This window comes from Schistocerca serialis, chromosome 9 (genome assembly GCF_023864345.2).
Source record: "Schistocerca serialis cubense isolate TAMUIC-IGC-003099 chromosome 9, iqSchSeri2.2, whole genome shotgun sequence".
Classification (NCBI taxonomy): Eukaryota; Metazoa; Arthropoda; class Insecta; order Orthoptera; family Acrididae; genus Schistocerca; species Schistocerca serialis.
This window is the reverse complement of record NC_064646.1, coordinates 39,412,810-39,425,397: the sequence shown is the minus strand read 5'-3', so window position 1 is coordinate 39,425,397 and position 12,588 is coordinate 39,412,810. Positions and strand designations below refer to the sequence as shown.

At 44.6% G+C, this 12,588-nt stretch overlaps 1 protein-coding gene across 1 annotated transcript in view; it reads right to left on the bottom strand.

Moving 5' to 3' along the window:
- LOC126419832 (UDP-glycosyltransferase UGT5-like) overlaps positions 1–12,588 on the bottom strand; it is a 101,318-nt gene that overhangs the window by 44,063 nt on the left and 44,667 nt on the right. The gene's annotated exons all lie outside the window — the stretch shown is intronic.

Genomic DNA, 12,588 nt, shown 5'->3' with positions numbered 1-12,588 from the left:
GAGGGCAGCCCAAGGGACCTTTCTTCCCGCGATTTTCTTAGGTTAGTAGAGATATCCCAAGTGACCTTTCTTTACCACCAAAATTCAACCTCGGCTCCAGTTCCTAGGAAGAGGTAGCAGTCGGGTCACTTGGGTTAGTGGGGGTAGCCCAAGTCACCTATCTTCCTGTGATTTGTTAGGTTAGTAGAGGTGTGATGCATTATCCTGTTGTTGGAGTTTGATCTTCCCTCCATTTTTCTTTGAGAGGGGAGGGGAGGGGGTTAGGTTAGTGGATGTAGTCCAATTGACCTATCTTCCCGCCAAAATCCGCCATCTTGAATGATGTCACAGCCACCATCTTAGATGATGTCAAGCACTCTTGTCAAGTCTACACGCCGCCATCTTGGATACATCTGGCAACAATGCAGAGTGCGCCAGAAAATAGGTTGTCCCAATACTTACGTTTAATGTGTTTCTTCACTCAATGCACTGTTTCTGGTAATAGCGCTTACTTCTCTGATGTTCACTTACATTTTCGGATGGTGATAAAACGACTGACACGTGGAACAACAAATATTTCCTTAATGTGTAACATGTTAACCAACTATCAAAAACATATGTGTTTCGATATTGTGCTGAAAATGCGTTTTGTTTGTGTTTCATGCTGTATAGGGGAGCATGAAAGTATCATGGAAACAATACTTTTGTATCCACTGGTGCTGAGTAACCCTTGAAGACTGGTCACGTTTATAGTACTGTGGGTACCTTTCATAGTCAAAGATTTCTTATAATTACATAGTCGTAAATTCATTTTCAAGTGGCATTCGAATAATTCTTGGAACTTATTTGTGTGGAAAGATATTAAGAAGTCCACTGCTAAAATTAGGATTTTTCTGTTTTTACATTCGTGTTAGTTCTGCTTGCTCAGAACTAATATTCATGTTACTCAGTTTTTCTTTGCGAGTTCTCACTGCAGTCACAATTGTTTATTTTCGATTTGTTATGTGTTTTGATATAGATGTCACTCAGTCTCGTCTTGTCACAGTAGTTTTTAGGCTGACTGTCTAGAAGGTGAGATATATTTATGAAAACATAGATAACAGAAGCTGGTGCCATCAACTTTGAGCATAGCAGTTGTGGCAAGTAGTACTCGGTTACAGACGAACGCTTGCAATATGTCATAATGAGAACACAGGCGACACTTCACTGTGTAGCTGTGTTCATTTGTGCTTTATTGATGGGAACCATGCACTTAAAACATGGGCAGAATAATAATTTTGTCATGTTGTTGTTGTTGTTGTTGTTGTGGTCTTCAGTCCTGAGACTGGTTTGATGCAGCTCTCCATGCTACTCTATCCTGTGCAAGCTTTTTCATCTCCCAGTACCTACTGCAACCTACATCCTTCTGAATCTGCTTAGTGTATTCATCTCTTGGTCTCCCTCTACGATTTTTACCCTCCACGCTGCCCTCCAATACTAAATTGGTGATCCCTTGATGCCTCAGAACATGTCCTACCAACCGATCCCTTCTTCTGGTCAAGTTGTGCCACAAACTTCTCTTCTCCCCAATCCTATTCAATACTTCCTCATTAGTTATGTGATCTACCCATCTAATCTTCAGCATTCTTCTGTAGCACCACATTTCGAAAGCTTCTATTCTCTTCTTGTCCAAACTATTTATCGTCCATGTTTCACTTCCATACATGGCTACACTCCATACGAATACTTTCAGAAATGACTTCCTGACACTTAAATCAATACTGGATGTTAACAAATTTCTCTTCTTCAGAAACGCTTTCCTTGCCATTGCCAGCCTACATTTTATATCCTCTCTACTTCGACCATCATCAGTTATTTTGCTCCCCAAATAGCAAAACTCCTTTACTACTTTAAGTGCCTCATTTCCTAATCTAATTCCCTCAGCATCACCCGACTTAATTTGACTACATTCCATTATCGTTGTTTTGCTTTTGTTGATGTTCATCTTATATCCTCCTTTCAAGACACTGTCCATTCCATTCAACTGCTCTTCCAAGTCCTTTGCTGTCTCTGACAGAATTACAATGTCATCGGCGAACCTCAAAGTTTTTATTTCTTCTCCATGAATTTTAATACCTACTCCGAATTTTTCTTTTGTTTCCTTTACTGCTTGCTCAATATACAGATTGAACAACATCGGGGAGAGGCTACAACCCTGTCTTATTCCCTTCCCAACCACTGCTTCCCTTTCATGTCCTTCGACTCTTATAACTGCCATCTGGTTTCTGTACAAATTGTAAATAGCCTTTCGCTCCCTGTATTTTACCCCTGCCACCTTTAGAATTTTAAAGAGAGTATTCCAGTCAACATTGTCAAAAGCTTTCTCTAAGTCTACAAATGCTAGAAACGTAGGTTTGCCTTTCCTTAATCTTTCTTCTAAGATAAGTCGTAAGGTCAGTATTGCCTCACGTGTTCCAGTGTTTCTACGGAATCCAAACTGATCTTCCCCTAGGTTGGCTTCTACTAGTTTTTCCATTCGTCTGTAAAGAATTCGTGTTAGTATTTTGCAGCTGTGACTTATTAAGCTGATAGTTCGGTAATTTTCACATCTGTCAACACCTGCTTTCTTTGGGATTGGAATTATTATATTCTTCTTGAAGTCTGAGGGTATTTCGCCTGTTTCATACATCTTGCTCACCAGATGGTAGAGTTTTGTCAGGACTGGCTCTCCCACGGCCGTCAGTAGTTCCAATGGAATATTGTCTACTCCGGGGGCCTTGTTTCGACTCAGGTCTTTCAGTGCTCTGTCAAACTCTTCACGCAGTATCATATCTCCCATTTCATCTTAATCTACATCCTCTTCCATTTCCATAATATTGTCCTCAAGTACATCGCCCTTGTATAGACCCTCTATATACTCCTTCCACCCTTCTGCTTTCCCTTCTTTGCTTAGAACTGGGTTTCCATCTGAGCTCTTGATATTCATACAAGTCGTTCTCTTATCTCCAAAGGTCTCTTTAATTTTCCTATAGGCGGTATCTATCTTACCCCTAGTGAGATAGGCCTCTACATCCTTACATTTGTCCTCTAGCCATCCCTGCTTTTGTCATATAATGAGGTAAAATATCTTAACTTATCTTTGATAATGAAAAATACTATATTTTTTGTCTGTATATACTAATCATAACTTTCTTCTACTATTATTTATGTTGTGTGGCTTCGTCGTCTGCTTTATGACAAACGAGGTGACATTTGACCGACTGTTTTCAATTTAATATGTACAGGTGCCAGCGTGACTGAGTCATTGTGGAATAGAACCACTTCGTGAACTGATTAGGCCTAACTTCTGTTGTGACCAGACGAAACTACACTCCTGGAAATGGAAAAAAGAACACATTGACACCGGTGTGTCAGACCCACCATACTTGCTCCGGACACTGCGAGAGGGCTGTACAAGCAATGATCACACGCACGGCACAGCGGACACACCAGGAACCGCGGTGTTGGCCGTCGAATGGCGCTAGCTGCGCAGCATTTGTGCACCGCCGCCGTCAGTGTCAGCCAGTTTGCCGTGGCATACGGAGCTCCATCGCAGTCTTAAACACTGGTAGCATTCATCGACAGCGTGGACGTGAACCGTATGTGCAGTTGACGGACTTTGAGCGAGGGCGTGTAGTGGGCATGCGGGAGACCGGGTGGACGTACCGCCGAATTGCTCAACACGTGGGGCGTGAGGTCTCCACAGTACATCGATGTTGTCGCCAGTGGTCGGCGGAAGGTGCACGTGCCCGTCGACCTGGGACCGGACCGCAGCGACGCACGGATGCACGCCAAGACCGTAGGATCCTACGCAGTGCCGTAGGGGACCGCACCGGCACTTCCCAGCAAATTAGGGACACTGTTGCTCCTGGGGTATCGGCGAGGACCATTCGCAACCGTCTCCATGAAGCTGGGCTACGGTCCCGCACACCGTTAGGCCGTCTTTCGCTCACGCCCCAACATCGTGCAGCCTGCCTCCAGTGGTGTCGCGACAGGCGTGAATGGAGGGACGAATGGAGACGTGTCGTCTTCAGCGATGAGAGTCGCTTCTGCCTTGGTGCCAGTGATGGTCGTATGCGTGTTTGGCGCCGTGCAGGTGAGCGCCACAATCAGGACTGCATACGACCGAGGCACACAGGGCCAACACCCGGCATCATGGTGTGGGGAGCGATCTCCTACACTAGCCGTACACCACTGGTGATCGTCGAGGGGACACTGAATAGTGCACGGTACATCCAAACCGTCATCGAACCCATCTTTCTACCATTCCTAGACCGGCAAAGGAACTTGCTGTTCCAACAGGACAATGCACGTCCGCATGTATCCCGTGCCACCCAACGTGCTCTAGAAGGTGTAAGTCAACTACCCTGGCCAGCAAGATCTCCGGATCTGTCCCCCATTGAGCATGTTTGGGACTGGATGAAGCGTCGTCTCACGCGGTCTGCACGTCCAGCACGAACGCTGGTCCAACTGAGGCGCCAGGTGGAAATGGCATGGCAAGCCGTTCCACAGGACTACATCCAGCATCTTTACGATCGTCTCCATGGGAGAATAGCAGCCTGCATTGCTGCGAATGGTGGGTATACACTGTACTAGTGCCGACATTGTGCATGCTCTGTTGCCTGTGTCTATGTGCCTGTGGTTCTGTCAGTGTGATCATGTGATGTATCTGACCCCAGGAATGTGTCAATAAAGTTTCCCCTTCCTGGGACAATGAATTCACGGTGTTCTTATTTCAATTTCCAGGAGTGTAGTTTCATCTGACCATAACTCTGGATTCTTTGATTGCTATGGGAGAAGCCTAATCAAACTAGAACACATAAAATATTCACTTTATTTCATGAATGAATAAAATAGTTACTTAACTTTGCCACATATCTTTGTCACAGGATTGCTTGTTGATTTAAAACTGTCATGGACCAGCAGAGCATCACTTGGTGCACTAATTAACAAACTGTTCTCTTGAGGTACAATGCTCAACATTAGTAACAGTACAATTTCATGTGCAACTTTAATACCTGTTGGTCCTATGCGATAATGTTGACTGCTGTAGCTGAGGTCTCGAATTGGTCTGAGCTCTTTCTGGCTCGAGACTATATTCACATCAAGGTGAGGGCGCTGCTGTTTCTGAGACGGGAGAGGGGCGGGGGGCGTGGTCTTCTGGAATGCCTCCCATTGGTTGCTGCAGACTGCAACGAGCCATCGCTATTGTGTGTGGCATTGATTCGCATTGGCGATTTTTGGTGTGGCTCCATGCTCTCTGGACAGTATAACTCCTTCCATATTCCATTTTGAGATTTGGACGAAAATGAAGTGTTAACCTACACGACAAAAGGCTGTACTGCTACATAAGTCATCACACCGAACAGGACTTGCAGACGGTAACAGAGTATGCAGCAGTTACCCATATTGACTAGTTTTGTCACGGCTCGCAATCCAAAAGGTTTTAATATTCTGAGAGACCTTGGTCCGCGTAGGCCTTTTAGGATCTATCAAATTCTAATATGAGTATTTTATCTGCCATCTCACGTTCACCCACTCCCCCTGTTTTTATAGTTTTGCACTCAAAATTTTTTTAACCTTTTGTAGACCCTCTATATTCCCTCAGCCTTACAGCTTTCCTTTCTTTGTTTACTACTGTCTTCCTGTCCGAGCTGTTTATATTCGAACAAATGGTTCTCTTTTCTCCAAAGGTCTTTTAATTTTCGCTTCAGCTATATCTATCTTTCCCCTAGTCACGCAGGCTTTTGTGATGTCTCAGGGGTCGTTTCTGCTGTTTATGCTTATTAAGCAAAATCACCCCATATAAGTAAGAGACTTCATGAAAAGAAGCAGAATATCGTGACGAAGTTACAAACACTGGAACGCTTATTCTGCCAGAGCAGAACCTCTGCAACTGGGTAGTCAGTGGAGAACTCGGGTTCGATTCCCGGTAGAGCCACGGAATTTTTTCTTGGTGGAACCACTGGAATGGCGAGCGTTCAGCCTCGTGATGCCAATTGAGGAGCCACTTGTACGAGAAGTCGACTTGGTCTGGAAGGCCGGCAACAGCCGGGAGGGCAGTGTACTGGCACCACACCCCTCCATGCTACAACCGAATGACGCTACTTGGCTGAGGACGATATGGCGTTCGGTCGATGTTAAATGGGCCGTCAGTGCCAGTAGACGAAGCGTAGCTTTTAGGTTCAAACACCTGTCTGTTGTTCATTATTTACATGCTCTGTGCAGTTACCGGTCCTTTGGCCAAATTGCTTTAATCATTCATTGAGCTGTAGAGTATGTGATTCTGTTCAACTCGACGTGTCATAAATTTCTCCACCTCTGCTAACAATGAAGTTTCCAATTGCAACACGTTTACATTCCGGAAAGAGTAGAGGAATCAGTTTTAAAAAAAGTATTGGAAGGGGCAACCAGTCACGCTGAGAATGTACAGTATAAGTAAAATTGTGATTAACTGAAATAGTCAGCTCTGAGACAGCGATTTGTAAATTTAAATCTCGTACATTTTATTAAATTCTTTATTTGTCCAAGATACATTGAGACCTTGGCCAAATGAAGATTTTCATAAGACTGCCACATATGAGGGGCATTCAATAAGTAATGCAACATTTTCTTTCTGAAAGAAGGTGGTTTGATTGAGATTCCAATATACCATCTTATTTCGCATATTTTGGCTACAAGACCATATTTTTTAACATAATCTTCGTCCAATGCGACGGCCTTACACCACCTTTCTGGGAGGGCATGTACGCCCACATGGCACCACTCTGTTGGTCGACATTGGAGATTCCCAGGGAGTGGACCTTTCACTGGACCAAATGGGTGGAAGTCGGAAGGCGCAAGATCTGGCGTGTAGGGTGGATGAGCAGGAACAGTGCACTGAGGTTTCGTGAGCTCCTCTCACCTGCGAGGCCTTGCATTGTCACGGAGAAGGAGAAGTTCGCTTGCACTGTTACGGCCCAGGGTAGCTTCCCTGGCATACAACACAAGTTCGTCCAAGTTCTACCTCGGCGGTTCCCAGAAACCAGACTGGCTGTCTCAATGACCAGTAGATTGCCAGCTGGGGGTAAATGCCGAGCGAACTGTGGCAGACATGGAAGCTACTGCAGCATGAGCAAATGACTGGGTCCCCGAGTCTGCAAGCGAAGCGTAACGACATCATGGAAGCCAAGAGATATTGTCACACTAGTCACAAAGCAGAGATTTTGGTAAAAACGACATTTTTTCTAAGGAGTGCGTGATTGATTCTCTTGTAAATTTTTATGTTTACTTATAGACACAATCACATGTTTATGACACACTCACAACCGGTTTCGGCCATACAATGACCATCTTCAGATGCTATAACAATACAAAAGAAAATTTATATTAAAACCTAAAAAATAAGTGCAATATTTAACCACGCTTATTAGTAATCTAACTGAATTTATGCGAAATACATATAGTTCATACCTAAAGTCGGCATACACTGAACACAGATTCAGGCCTTGTCAAACTAGCTATAAAGTGTAAAACACCGGTCTTAGTTGTGGCGGTGGTGGTTAGTGTTTAACGTCCCATCGACAACGAGGTCATTAGAGACGGAGCGCAAGCTCTGGTTAGGGAAGGATTGGGAAGGAAATCGGCCGTGCCCTTTCAAGGGAACCATCCCGGCATTTGCCTGAAACGTTTTAGGGAAATCACGGAAAATCTACATCAGGATGGTTGGAGACGGGATTGAACCGTCGTCCTCCCGAATGCGAGTCCAGTGTGCTAACCACTGCGCCACCTCGCTCGGTACCGGTCTTATATTGATATAAAAATTTGTTAGATTTTGTTCACCGTCTTTGCGCTAGATGCGCGCGTCCTCTATAAGATAGTCATAATTTTTCGAAAGGCTAAAATGTACAAATTTACTATTAATATTTAGGTCAAATGTACATAAAATTTAAGGTTACAGAACAGATCTTGAAATCAGTAAACTAACATTTCAGAATAAGGACAAAACATTGCTATAGACGAAAATAGTAGTAGCACTCATAGAGTGTATTTCCGACGACCGACGGCGCAGTATTTCCGGATATTGGCTGTTTGTGCCGTTGTCCATTAGTACGACAGGGACGACACGGGCAGGACGACGAGTGTAGCGCTCTGCTGCAGGTAGATGGCTCGCTCCTCTGCCTTAAAGGTTGTTGACATCTGTTGTGGCCCGCCCCAGACAGCGCGTATGTAGTAAAAACGATTCGCTCAGGTGAACAGATCGTCGTAAATGTTGAAGTATGCGTCTGTTGCAAACTCATTCTGTTCATTGAGGAGTTTGTCAGGTTCTCTGCGTCTCGTAACATAATTCTCCATTTGTTCTAAAATGTTTAATCGTTTACCTTTTGTAACTTCATGTAGAATTTGGCGCTGTTCGTCGATGTTACCAATATTATTACCCTCCTCTTGCATATGTAAGCCTAGCGCTGTCGTATTACTGGGATACGTGCGTTCTTTAAACCTTACATCAAAGGACCGGCCTGTCTGTCGGATATAGCTTTTTTCGCATTCTTGACATGATATTTTGTAGACCCCCGATTCACTATATTTATTACTTTACCGTGGCAAATTATAACGCACTAGTCTTTCTAAATTATCGAAATGCAATTTTAACCCCGTTTCTTCCGAGTATATGTTCGATTTTATCTGATGTTTTGCCTATATATTTGATAGTGGCGTACTTATCCTTTTCGTTTGTCGGTTTTACCTACCGTTTCTCGTTCCTTTTTATCTTCCTCTTAATTTTGCTATGCATGGACTTAACTATATCTGGTCCATAATCATTTGCAAGGGCGACCTGTCTTAATATGTCAAGTTCTTTTTTCACTTCCATTTGACATAATGGAAGTTTTACTATTCTGTGTAACATTCTATAAAAATATGCATGTTTCTGACGTGGGCATTGATAATCACGTCCGTACCGTCGGTTTCCTAAATATTTAGAACGTATGTCTACCATTTTTGTTATGAATCGTCATATCTAGGAAAAGCCGGAAATACAGTGCCATCCGGTGTCACAAATACACTCTACAAATGCTACTACTATTTTCGTCTATAGCAATGTTTTCTCCTTGTTCTGAAATGTTATTTTACTGATTTAACGATCTGTTTGTTGTTGTTGTTGTGGTCTTCAGTCCTGAGACTGGTTTGATGCAGCTCTCCATGCTATTCTATCCTGTGCAAGCTTCTTCATCTCCCAGTACCTACTGCAATCTACATCCTTCTGAATCTGCTTAGTGTATTCATCTCTTGGTCTCCCTCTTCGATTTTTACCCTCCACGCTGCCCTTCAATACTAAATTGGTGATCCCTTGATGCCTCAGAACATGTCCTACCAACCGATCCCTTCTTCTGGTCAAGTTGTGCCACAAACTTCTCTTCTCCCCAATCCTATTCAATACTTCCTCATTAGTTATGTGATCTACCCATCTAATCTTCAGCATTCTTCTGTAGCACCACATTTCGAATGCTTCTATTCTCTTCTTGTCTAAACTATTTATCGTCCATGTTTCACTTCCATACATGGCTACACTCCATACAAATACTTTCAGAAATTATTTCCTGACACTTAAATCTATACTCGATGTTAACAAATTTCTCTTCTTCAGAAAAGCTTTCTTTGCCATTGCCAGTCTACATTTTACGATCTGTTCTGTAACCTTAAATTTTATGTACATTTGACATAAATATTAATAGTAAATTTGTACATTTTGGCCTTTTGAAAAATTATGACTATCTTATAGAGGACGCGCGCATCTAGCGCAAAGACGGTGAACAAAATCTAACACATTTTTATATCTATATAAGACCGGTGTTTTACATTTTATAGCTAGTTTGACAAGGCATGAATCTGTGTTCGGTGTATGCCGCCTTTCGGTATGAACTATATGTACTTCGCATAAATTCAGTTACATTACTAACAAGCGTGGTTAAATATTGCACTTATTTTTTAGGTTTTAATATAAATTTTCTTTTGTATTGTTATAGCATCTGAAGATGGTCATTATATGGCCGAAACGGGTTATGACTGTGTCATATACATCTGATTGTGTCTATAAATAAACAAAAAATTTTTACGAAGCAGAGTGTCCTAAGGAGGCCTAGGTACAACGCAACAATAAGTAATCAGGTACTGAACTAGCAAAGAAGAGCCTCTGAAAGGCGAAGCTGCGAAACTCTGAAGCCACTATGAGAGCTGACAGCGAGGTAAGACCAGGTCACATGACATCATAACCATCCCCACCGCTGCAGACAGCACGGGAAGCGCCAACATAAGTACGTCACCCGTCTTAACTAAAGTCTGGTTGCTGAGTGCAGATTGCTGACTGCCCAGACCGTGGTCTCAGCCTTTGTGTCCGTTGTAGCTATCCAGTGAGAGGGGAGGCTAACGAGTTCGACTCTCGCCACACCTCGCTGTCTTCGACCGTCTATGGAGCCATGCATCTGGCCGGAAGGTCGCTGCTGATGCACTATCGACTTCTGACTCAGCAGTGATGGGGCGCAGAGGCCAGCCCCTTGGAGGCTTCTCCTGTGTGACCTGGAAGCTATCCTTCATCTGCCTTCGACGGAAAGAAGGGGGGGGGGGGGGGTTACTGCTGCTGGTTATCCTCTTCCTGCGGCAGACACCGATGCTGCCGTCAACTGTCCACTAAATGGGGGCTGAGGGCATACCCCTGCGAGTCAGAGAGTATTTATGTGCCAGAATGAGATTTTCACTCTGCAGCGGAGTGTGCGCTGATATGAAACTTCCTGGCAGATTAAAACTGTTTGCTGGAACGAGACTCGAACTCGGGACCTTTGCCTTTTTGGTAGGTAGGAGACGAGGTACTGGCAGAAGTAAAGCTGTGAGGAGGGGCGTGAGTCGTCCTTGGGTAGCTCAGTTGGTAGAGCACTTGCCCGCGAAAGGCAAAGGTCCCGAATTCAAGTCTCGGTCCGGCACACAGTTTTAATTTGCCGGGAAGTTTCAGTATATAGGTGGACCTGGGGCGGTGACTGTCGAGTGCAAATCTTCGAAGTTAACAAGAGGACTCTCGATACTGGAGTCGGGGGCCACAGCCTGACGCTTCGCTGGATTGGCGGAACCGCAAGTCCAGTGCGTAACAGCCCTGTTTTGGTCTCCGGGCCTGGATGTAGCGTGGCGCTTTCCAAGACAATCCTGTATTGCGTTATTGTCACCGATGTTTCCTTGGCGCTTTCCGCGTGGCTAGATCCTGATCACTGCATCCTGCCTGACTCTCTCCTGACGACTATAGGAATCTGGAATAGCACTGCTACAGCATTTTTGTGGGGAAAAACACGCTGAAGTTGTTTTTTCAGTTCCCCGAAAGTGGCACATTACACTTTAGTGCTGATCATGGCACCATGAGGATCGATAGCAAATAGAATAATCCCTTCACAGTCGCAGAAGACGGTTGCCATGACTTTACCATCTCATGGTGTGGCTGGGAACTTTTTCTTCAGAGCAGAGGTGCGTCATTTCATGGAGACTGCCACCCCGTCGGAGGTTCGAGTCCTCCCTCAGGACTTGTTCTTAGCGTAAGTAACTTTAAGTTAAATTAAGTAGCGTGGTAGCCTAGGGACCGATGACCTCAGCACTTTGATCCCATTGTGTCCCATAGGAACTTACCAGCGCCATGATGGACCGCCATTTCCTGTTCGAAGTGAGAGACTCATGTTCCATGGTCTGTGACGATGCCCGACAAAAAATTGTCACAGTCAGCTTCGTAACGCACAGGCTGTTCGGCACATGCGGTCCACCAATTCTCCTTGTCCTGTCACGAGGCCAGGAATCCAGTGCAGACGCACTTTTGAGTGTGCCAGCACTACCAATAATAGATGTACGTTTCAGCAGCGCGGTTTTTGATTGTCATATAGCGATCACCTCCAGCAACAGCGCGCACATGTTTCAACATTGTAGGAGTGACAGCCGCGTGCGGCCGGCTGGCAAGCTGGGGAATGGACAGGTTTGCGCGACCTCCTTGCAATGATGACAGACGCCTCGCCCAACGACTCACCTTGCTTTTGTTCACAGCTACGTCTCCGTAGACATTCTGCCAGCGGCTGTGACTATCTGTGATGCTCTGGTTTTATGCCGAAAGAAACTCAAAAACAGCTCTCTGCTTTAAAAGTACCTCACTTAGAGACGCTGTTTTGAAGGCTACGGCCGGCCGTTGTGGCCGAGCGGTTCTAGGCACTTCAGTCTGGAACCGCGCGACCGCTACGGTCGCAGGTTCGAATCCTGCCTCGGGCATGGCTGTGTGTGATGTTCTTAGGTTAGTTAGGTTTAAGTAGTTCTAAGTTCTAGGGGACTGATGACCTCAGATGTTAAGTCCCATGGTGCTCAGAGCCATTTTGAAGGCTACGTACAGTGATGCCACCTATCGGAACTTCAGGAAACTATAGGAACTGAAGCGGGAACATTCCACGACGTCCGACAAAAAATTCTGCATTTTTTACAACAGAAATCGATTGATAAAAAAATGTGTTGCGTTACTTATTGAACTTCCCACGTATTACTAAAATTATAAACATTCATGAAACAACATATGCAGATCCGCTAAGTTACAGTCTCTCC